The sequence below is a fragment of the Pogoniulus pusillus genome, chromosome 21, assembly GCF_015220805.1.
Source record: "Pogoniulus pusillus isolate bPogPus1 chromosome 21, bPogPus1.pri, whole genome shotgun sequence".
In the NCBI taxonomy this organism is placed as follows: Eukaryota; Metazoa; Chordata; class Aves; order Piciformes; family Lybiidae; genus Pogoniulus; species Pogoniulus pusillus.
The window spans coordinates 10577267-10587826 of NC_087284.1; the positions used below are offsets into that span (position 1 = coordinate 10577267).

Here is a 10560-nt window from a genome sequence, read left to right on the forward strand (position 1 = left end):
TACAGGCAGTAATTGGTACTTAACCTTCAGCTCCAGTAAGGGAGTTCTGCTGCCGGGTTAGTAGGAGTCACCGTGTTGGTAAACAACAATTGCACTTCACATACAGACCTGAGCTGAACACTCTGCAATTACAGAGGAAGGTTTCCTGGGTCTCTTGTAAAGGCCCTCAGGTTAGGAAGGTCTCACCAGGCAAGCTGGAAATACTCTTCTCCCTGTGAGACAGCCTTTAAGGCTAGGACAGCTGAAGCCTGAAGACAAGGCACAAACAGCACCTAGAGGAGGAGGAGGAGAAAATGATCTATCAGGTCACTCACGTCCTGCTGGTACCAAGTACAGAGAATGCTGTCTACTACGTCTTCGAGCATTGAAGCATCTATTTAACACCTTGAAGCATCTATTTAACATCTTGAAGCACTCTAAATTGGTTTATCAGACCACTTAAAGGGGAGTAAATGGGACATTGAGGTCAGGTGTGCATTGCTCTCTGTGATTGCCATGGGAAGAGAGAAGCAGTGCTCCCCTCACTCTATTTTTACTTCCACCCCAGTTATGTCCCTTCTCTGGGGTGGGAGCACCATCCATAAGCTGAAAGAACCCCTTCCCATCGCTTGCCACACCAGCGGATGGCAATACCTTGGCTGCAGCCCAATATGCCTGCAGGTGCTGAGAAAAGTCTGCTGCAAAGAGGGAAAAGAGTCTATGGCATGCAGCAACGCTGGTGATTCTTCACAGAAGACCCATCTTCTTGACACCTGGCCAAGTCTAGTTCCTCTGGAAATAAAGCAAACAATCATTAAAAGAAATTGCCCTCCATGTGAGCCAAGGAAAAGACAGTTTGCCTACTCTTGAAATTAAATCAGTAATACTCAGCCAAATGCTAAAACCAGCAAAGCAGCACTATGGGTATGGTCACATCCAGGGGCCAAATCACAAAGTCTTGAAGTCATTCATGAGTCATGGCTGCATCCAACAACTCTCACACTACAGGCTGTCGTGTTTTACCATGTTACCTCTACAGTAAGCCCAGTCACTTGCGTTCACACACAAGATCACAGCATATTAGGAGTTGGAAGGCACCCAAGGAGATCATTGGCTCCAACCCCCCTGCCAGAGCACAATCCAGCACAGATCACAGAGGAATGCTCAGTCACATCTTCTGCATGGACATCCATTTCTCTGCCAAAATACAGTGAGGAACCTACTTGGTGTTGCCCTCAGTAGCTTATGCAAGTGGTTAATCTTCTGCATGTGCCTTATCTTGCATTTGAATTAGTCTGGCTCCAGCTCCTGGCCTTCAGTTTTGAGAGAGTCCCTCCTCTGTGAGGTATTTTCTCCCCAGGGAGATATTGTCATGCAGGGCACTTGTTGCTCACCACAGGCTGCCCCTCCTACCACCAGCCACAAAGGCAAAGCATTGGTGTCATGACCTGAGACTAAGTAAACACCCCAGCTCCATTTGAAAGAGAGTTGTCCAAGTGGCCTCCAGAAAAAAAATTCAAGGCTCACCCTCCCCATCGGCTAGCAGTGCTCTGTCATATTTGTTTTAGTCTCCCTTTTCAGTCTGGGGAATGGGGAGAGGAGAGGACAAGGGCTTCTCATCTCCCTTCTCCCAACCCTTCCAACCCTGATTAGGCACGCGTCCGTCCCACCCTCACCCCTGCACTGGCTTTCGGCTCCCCCGCGGCTGAAGAAGGAATAAGCCCTCTGGGATCTGGCCTCTAAGCTGATAATTGCGGCCCCTCCACTGGCACAAGGCAGCTCTCATGCCATTTTGACCCAAACTCTGTCTTCTTTCTGTATATTTTTAATTAGACTCAAGAATGCAGAAAAGCCAGCGTGAGATCCTTCCATTCCCCTTTGTTTAATATCTGTTATTATGACATTAAGTGCAGGGTTTTGTTCTGCTGGACCATTCAAAATCTTCCCCCCCTCCACTGCCCCCCTTGGTTCTGCTGCTGTAGCCTGGGTTCGTGTACATTAAAGTGGTCATTTTCGGATTAGCTCTTGCTTTGCCTTTGATGCCTGAAACATGGAGCCAGTTAGTTAGAGAAGGCATTTTTTTAACCTCTTTTGTTGCCCTTCCTCACAACCAGCAGCAGGAAGAAGAGCAGAAAGGAATTTCCAAAGGGTTTCAAGCTTCAGTTGCCACTTCTGGCTGATGTTGCCTGTCCAAAAATAAGAAGGAAGCTGGTTTCAAAAGAGCAGGCGACTAGGAGCCTCGGATTTGCTCCTTTTGTTGCCACTGGTGGTTCCCCAGGAATGCAGAAGTCCGGGGAGCAGAAGTGGGGCTGAGAAGCCACACAGCTGTAGACCTTTATCTGAGATATGGATGTTTTAGTGATGATAAGCAGTATTTTGGGGCAACCAAAGTATTTTATTGTTGTATTCTCTCATCTCTTTTTTCTTTCCCCCCCCCACCCCTTTCTTCTTTTTCTTTTTTTTTTTCTTTTTCTTTTTTTTTTTTTTTTAATTTGGCCATTAATGGGAAGCAGAATGAAGGGTTGGTTGCACAAATGGGAGATTACACGTCTGCTTCACATCACACAGACAGCTACATGATTTCTTTCCATCTACACCAGACTCCACATGGTTATTTCTGCAGGGTGTCTTATATTTTCTCCCAAAGAGGATTTTCCATCCTGGAGCCCTTCCCACCTTCACCATTCCTATCATTAAGACTAACCCCGAGGGCTCTCGAATAAAATTGAATCTATTGGGGGGAAAAAAGGAGGAAAATTGTTAATCAGAAGGAAGAAAAAAAAAAATATATATACACACACAACTTTTCTGCCACCACAGAGACCGTCCCAAATATTCGTGTGAAAGTCGAGCAAAGGAGGAGGAGAGAGGGTAGAAGGTCGGGTTGGGGGGAAGGGAGTGTTTATGTCAACACCGCTGAGTGATGGAACAACGTGAAGTCAGAGCCGCGGGGCATGTGAAGCCACAGCTTCTCCAGGTGACAGGTGCTGCGGCAGTTTGGATGGGAGGGAACCGCTCCCGCTGCCCTCTGGCCTCCCCCCTTCAGGGCACCGGTAACCCGGGAGGAGCGGCGACCGCTCCTATGCTTTACAAACAGGGACCCAGCGATCATGAAACATTTCTGATCCACCAGAGTAAGCTTTACCATGGGAAACCTCCTTCTTTCTGATTGGAGTTTTCTCCCCGGGAGAGTGGTGGTTGCGGTGTAGGTATTTAAGCGCTAATACGCCCTTTATCCGCGAGATACGTTTTCATTTCAAAGCCAACAGTCCGCAGCTGAACCACGCTACAGAAATCCCATGTAAGGAGAATTTGGAGGAGGCAAAACCGCTGAGTCAGCGGCGGAGCCCATCTCCGTGGCTAGAATATCGGCTCTAACTCCTGCTGCTGTGCTTCCCTCTCTGTTACACCGATTGGATCGTGTAATTATTGTTTGGTTTCCAAAAATGTAATTACTTTGGGGTGTTTCCCTCCTCCTCTTCCCCGTCCCCCCCCCCCCTCCTCCCCCCGCGCCTTTTATTTTGCTTTGCAAAGTTAAATCTGCCAAATGCCTGAGTAAGGCTGCTCCAGAAAAGAAAAAAAGCCCTAAAAAGCAAATGAAAAGGAGGGGAAAGTCTCTTTCTTTAGCCAAAGATTTTTCTCTCTCAGGCATCTTTTCATCAACAAGAAAACTACTGGCACGTGTAAAACAAATCTTTTGGGAATGCCCAGCCCGGTTTGAAGACGACTCCTGGGCAGCCTCATGCATTCCTCGAGTGGTTCTCCCCCGCAACCTGCAAGGAGGATTAATAGCAAAAAAAAACCCCGACAATACTAACGATAACAGCAATAAAGCTGTTGAGATACTGACAATTTGGTGATGGGATCGGGCCGCGCACGACAGGAGTCATCGGGGATGGGTGGAGAGCTGGTCCCCGTCCCCGGTACCGGCCCCTTGGTGGCGAGTTTGGTTCCTGAACTGAGGGAAAAGGAAGACAGAGGATGCTGAGCCTCCTGTAGAAATGTGCGTTGTTCCTCTTAGGGCAACTTCAAAAAGTCAGCTTGGCGGAGCAGGGCAGGGTACAACCGAGGAAGAGATCGATGTGACCAGATGCAGGGCGGCCTCCACCTCTCACCACGCTGGAGGCAACCCGATGAGAGTATGAGGAGCAAAATGCCCAGACCGTGCTCGTTATTGTTTCAGGAGACGCTACTTGCCTTTCCCTCTTCTTGTACGTGAGACCTGGGAAGAGTGAGACGTGTGGGATCGGCTCTTCCCGTAAATTACACCTGCTTGAGTCCCTGCAAAATAGACAAATCCCACACACACCAGCAGACCTCCCTTTGACTTCCCAGGAGCACAAAGACTGGCGGGACGCGCCGGGGCAGCTGAGGGCTGCTGCCGGAGCGGTTTGGCAAGGGCAAGTGTGAAGGGCGGGAAAACCTGGCCCGCGCCTTGCCCGGGTTAGGAGATGAACAGCGCTAACTTCCGCACTCGGCAGCCTGGGCTCCTCAGGATGGAAGAACGAAGAATCCCTCAAACCGGAGGGTTTATTTCTGGCAAAAAAAAAAAAGCCCCACCCTGGCCAGGGCTTGTGTGTGAAGCGAGCAACTGGGCTCCCTTGCTTAAATAAATCATTGATGGGTGAAATTACACACGCTCACTTAAAATGTAATGTGATTAAGAGATTATGGGATCTCAGTTGATATGTTGTTGCCTCTCACAGCTCCTGGACCCAATCCCTGACACCAGGAATCTTTCGGCTCCACAACTGTCCCTTCCATGTGGGGACGGGGCTCTGGGGCTCTTTCCTGCCACCGGCAGCAGTGAGGGGTGGGATGGGGGGACTTATGTTCCAGCCTCTGGTCCCCACGGGAAGGGAGAGCTGGGAGAAAAGGTGAGAGGCAGCGCTTAAATAAATAAGTATCTCCTTGTTGTTTGGGAGAGGAGGGGGAAAAGTTAAACGGAAAGATAGGCGATGAGGTGGGGGGGGGGGGGGGCAAGCTGATTCCCTCTCATCTGAAAGCTGGTCCATTTCCTCACACATCGGGTAAGCCCTTTATCATGAGGCGGCACAAGCCCTGCCGGGGGCTATTGGTCGCCCCAAGGAAGGAGCAGGGATGGCAAACGTGGTGGGGGGATCCTATCATCAGGCTGCAATAATAACCCCGGGCTCGCCACAGCTGCGCTGTGCCCCTTTGTGATGGAGCCGAAAGAGCTCCCGTGGAATAATGTCCTCCTTTTGGGTGTGAAATCACCATGTTTATTAATTGAGCTAGACACGAGGGTTACCTTTTTCTTTCCAAGCCATGAAAATTTGTCATTCAGGGCAAATGGTCGAATATGTGTCCCTGCATCCCCCTCGCTCCTTTCCCCCCCCCCCAAGTTATGTTGTCAAAGGCTTGAGAGAGCAGGCCCAGCTGGGGAGACGACCTGTTTTGGAGGGTTCCACGGTCAAGTTCAAAGCAGATTCACACACAGACACCCCCCCACACTTTGCTCAGCCTCAAAAGACAGCCACAGCCTCCCTCGACTTAATTCTGGCCAAGCCTCGCAAAAAGCTCCCCGAAAGGATGGAAACCTAAATGGGAGGTTTGGGAGGGCGGGTATGCATGGCAGTGGCACCTATGCACATGTCAGAGGAGGTGGGTCACGCTAGGCACTTCGGCTCTTTCCCCCCACACTCCCGGCACTTTTCTTTTTTAGTGCTTTTTTGTTGCTGTTGTTGTTGTTGGTTTGGGGGTTTGGTTGGTTGGTTGGTTTTTGAACCGGTTTGCGCCTTTTTTTCTTTCTTTTTTTCCCCCCCCTTTTTTTTTTCTTTGGTGTGTGTTCGCGTCGCAGTTAGGCTGGTAAGGAGCTCATTGTGGTATGCGTTTCTGGGCCAATAATACTCGTATTTAACCTAATTAAACCCGACCTTTTAAAAGATCTGAAATATAAACACGCCTTTCGGTTTTTTTTTTTCTTTTATATCTCCCCCCTCCTTCCTACTCTGGTTTAGCGATTTAACGTTTGAATCTCTGGGCTGGAACATGCAACCTTTCGCCAGAGCACGGAAGGAAGGAAGATGGGAGGGAGAGGAGCGCGGGGTAAGGAGGGGGGGTGGAGGGGAGGCTGCAAAAACCTGCGGATGAGGTGAAGGAACTGAGGTGAAGGAACTGACTTTGCCCGAGCATCCGCGACAGGCTTCCAGGTAGGCTCATACACACTTGCCCGCCTCCTGGGGCGAGATATTTCCCCCTCCCCCACTCCTTCCTCATCCTCTTCCGAAGAGGCTGCAGGAAGGGAGGAAGCCTGGATGGGCACTGGGACCCAGTCGGGGACACCCGTCATCTCTCGGGGCGGGGGGGATGTGGAAATGGGTAGAGAAGCGCTTTTCTCTGCGCGCCCAGCGAGATTTTCAGCCCAGTGCTGACTGATCCGTACACCTTCAGTCAGGCACTGCTCACCCCCTCCTGCCTGTTCTCTACTCCTCTCCTTCCCTCCTGCGGTTCTCCCGGCAGGGGAGGGGAGCTGGGGCAGAGCCCCCGGACCAAGTGGGAAATAGGCTTTAATTCCCTTTAAGAGCATCACCCAGGAGCGGAACGAGACTACTTCCTACCCTCCCAAAATTTCATCGAGGTTTGGGGTTCCCCCTCCCCCGCCCCGGGTTAATTTGAAATTAATAACAATAATAAAAAGTTTAAGGGCAAAATCGAATATGTTCATTTAATTTGTTTCATTACTGTTTTACTTTTTTTTTTTTTTTTTTTTTTTTTTAAACGAGACAATCAAAATTATCCTGGGATTTTAGGTTTCTTTTTTTTCCCCGTTGAATGACATTACAAAGAATTTTGTTAAAGAAAGCCAGACTAATTGCTGCCAGAGGAGTATTTCATAGAAAAGTCTGGTTTTCATAAGGCAGTTTCTGTGGGTGCTGCGGTTAAATCCAAACCTAGTGGAAAAGGGATTGTTGTTGTCGTTGTTGCTGGTCGGGGGGGAATTGGGGGTTTTGTTGGGGTTTTTTTTGTTTGTTTGTTTGTTTGTTGGGGGTTTGTTGTTGTTAAGTCGATTTTTCTCAGCAGCAGGACACACCAACGCGTTAGTTAAGAATTATTCAGGGACTCACGGGGCAAACATTGCGACGAGAAAACGCCGGGCAGATTATCTTCCATTTCCCCCCCCATCCCCATCGCCGCTCCCCCGTAGTTGCTTCCTTGGTGTTCTCGCCACAGGTGTACCCCGTACAGCCCTTCGCAGCTTCACCCAGGTCCCTCCTCCGGAGCCCTGAGGCGGGAAAGAAGGAGGGAGGAAAGAGTGTGAAGTGCAGGTATCCCAGCGATGCCCCGACACCCCTCTTGGTCCTCACCTGTGGCGACCCCAAAGAGGTGATGAGGGATGCAGGACACTTCCCTCCGCAGACCATCACCACCTTAGAGGAGCATCGGTCTGGCAGAGAAAGTTTGGCCCAGGGCTGGTTCCTAGGACCACCCCAGGGAGCTGCACAAAACTAAGATGCTAAAGATCGCGCACATATTTCTTCCCCACCTCCCCGGATTTTTTTTTCCCCTTTCTTTTTCTTAATTTTGAATCTCCCTCGGTTAACCATGCTCCCTCTCCCTCTACCTTCCTTCAGCTCGGCGCTCCGAGGAGGAATATTTAACCCCTTTCGCCTGAAAGCAAGAAAACTCCTTCTCTGCCGCGGGACAGATCCTGCCCCATCCTGACTCTCCGAGGGTCCCTATTGGACTTGAGGTCAGGAGTATCTCTGCCCCACTCCCATCGTCGCCGGGAGAGGGAGGAAAAGCCGAGATGGGGGGCGGATTGCCACAGCTCCCACCTCCCTCACTTTCCCTTAACACGGAAAGTTTTCTAGCCGCTAATTCCCTGTCACCCGCAGCACAAGGAAGAAGAGGTGGAGGCTTCGCACGCATCCTCCCAGCCCCCTTCCCTGCCCGGGCTGCGCGGTTTAGGCTCTTGGAGCTCCCCCTCCTCACCGCATCACGGGGTAAAAGCTCAACCACGCAGCGGGATGGCTTCGCTTTTTTTGTTTTAGCGTCGTTTTTTTTCCTTCCAACAATATACTCAAACGCCTCTGCAAGCAGAACAAACTCAGCCCGCCGCTGCTCAGTGGCCCTTTTGTTTGCCGGGGGGGGGGGTGGGAGTGTGTGCGCGGAAGAGGGGACCCGGCTCGGCACTGCCCCACCGGGGCTGCAGGGAGCCCGGTCCCTCCCCTCCCTTCTCTCGCCGGAGCAGGGACGTGATAAAAGGAGACAGGGCTCTGAAAGGATTTGATTGAAATGGCGTGTGCCAAGCTGATGGGAGCCAGCGAGGGACAAAGCACCGAGGAGCCGTGGACACTCGAGCAATTATTCCTCCACGCTGAAGGTGGATTAGTGCAATGGAAAGAAGCATATGTTCGGCCTGGGGCGACACTCCCCCTGGCTGGGTTTAGAGAATGAGAGCGGAGAAAGAGGCTGAACCTGGAATATCAACTATCCGAGAGACAGCCCACCCCACCCCCTCTTCTTTCAGCCTCTCAAAAAGTCTCAGGGATGGAGAGATAAATACACACGCTCAGAGAGATAAAGAGATAGACAGGCACATGCACACAAACATCCATATAGATGCAGGTGCACCTCTACGTACAGCCACATGCACTTCTGTGTATAACCACACACACACAAAAGCTCAGCGCACCAAGAGGCAGGAAAAAAGAAGTGCCCTAGGTGGAAAAACCTTCCCAGGTATGACAGCACGAACAAACCAACCACTCAGCCTCCAAGAGAAGGTGGTAGGAGCGGCTAGCTCTGCTGGAAGTTCCAGTGCTCCCTTCCCCCCCCCCCCCCCCCCCCCCTTCCCCAAATTTCCCAGGAAACCTTCCAAAAAGCAGCTGTGTCGAGGAACAGGGTGACCTCCATACCAAGGCTTTCCTAGAGACACAAGGCAAAGAACTAAACTGTCCCTTTTCCATCTGATTATTTTCCAGGCCATATCCACTTCTTGTTTTCTTTCCCTTTTCCCCAGCTCTCTGAAAAATTTCATCATTTCCATCAGGATAGCTGCAAGCTGTCATCAGGGTATTGGGAGGGGAGGAAGCCCTCGTAGCCACCACCCTAAATACCAGTACCCCAAGAGAGGACTGAACCCAGGCTTTGTAGCAACGGGAAACTCATCAGCCCCTGGCTTGGGTCATCTACACCTCTCCTAAGAGCCACAGGCTGGGCAGGGATGGCAGAAGCGCCTTTTTAGCACTGTTACAGAGTAACTCATTAGGGCTAATGAGGAAGGGAACACTTGGGCCAGGCACAGATCCTGCCTTCTGCCCTGGAGCTGTCCCACTGCCCTTCTCAGGGGATATCAGCATCTGCTGCAACATGGGATGCCTCCCCAGCTATCATCCAAGCCACAACACCAGCAGGGACGGTAACTTCCATCACAGGAGAGGAATGACCACAGCATCAGATGAGAGACAAGGCAAACACAAGGAACAGCCCACAGCAACAAAGCAGAGGGTGAGAAGGACATGCTAGAGGCTTAAAAGGGAAGGAGGTAGAAGGAAAGTGAAAGCAGCTCTCTCTTTCCTCCTGGATCTCTAAAAGATGCTGCTCTACAACCACAAATGTGTCCCAAATATTCCACACCTTTAGTTCTGTATCCTCAGCTTTATGGATCAGGGTGGATCACACACAGAGGGAAGGGGGCTGGCTGTGCCCAAAGCTGCACCAAAGCAGGAAGTTGTGCAGGATGAAGGAACATGCCCCAACACGTGGTGCAGAAGAAACACACATCCCTCAGCCTGTGAGTGTAACTGCACAGGCCTACACTCCTGCTAGACAGCAACTCTCTATCCAGAGTCCATGCATCTGCTTTCAATAAAGTATTACAAAAGGAATTAACTATACCATAGTCAACAACAGCAATGGGGCTTGAGAGCAAAGGTCTTCACATAGATGCTGCAGAGCAACAGAAACTAGGATGTCTGTCTGTGTTTTCAATGCACACTCAAGGAATGATGTGATGAAATGACCTGCATTTCATGTCTAAGAGTCCTCCACCTTCATGCTCCAAACACAATGTGATTTCTGAGCATATATTTCTTCCCTTACATTGGTTTGAAAGCATGAGAGCTCCACAGGACAACAACCATGGAGCTTGAAATAACATCAGAGTCTTGGTTTCAAGAAGATCTCACATATCCACACAGAGAAACCACAGGCTTTGGATGCTGGCACCTGCCTTGCAAAATCAAGGCCTAAAAGCACCACTAGGAAGCAATAAGTCACTTCTACCTTACCAGAAACAGTCTGATTTCCACCCAGCCTTCACTCAGTGAAGGTTCTCTAACTGCTCCCTCAGTTAGCAAAGAAATTTTGGCAACTTCAGGCTACCAAAGTTGAACTCAGCATCAGCAAGGTATGACCACAGTGGCTGTAAGGGGGAATAAGAGACTGCGGATCTTTCACCTTTGCAGCACCAGAACAGAAGAGTAATAGTTCAAGGACACAAATTTCACTCTCCATCACAAACTAGATTTACATTTATCCTGGCTGAAGCATCATCTGTTTTGGCCACCCAAGAAAAGCCCAGAAATCTCAACTAGAAGAGAAATGAGGCTATTT

The 10560-nt window shown here is 50.2% G+C and overlaps 1 protein-coding gene across 1 annotated transcript in view; it reads right to left on the reverse strand.

The window, feature by feature from the left end:
• LOC135184794 (uncharacterized) overlaps window positions 1-769 on the reverse strand; it is a 616367-nt gene extending 615598 nt beyond the window's left edge. The window contains exons 1-2 of the mRNA XM_064160870.1: window positions 634-769; window positions 109-272 (exon numbers count right to left, since the gene is read on the reverse strand). The gene's annotated coding sequence lies outside the window, so the exon portion shown is untranslated. The remainder of the gene's footprint in view (window positions 1-108; window positions 273-633) is intronic.
• Window positions 770-10560: the final 9791 nt, after the last annotated feature.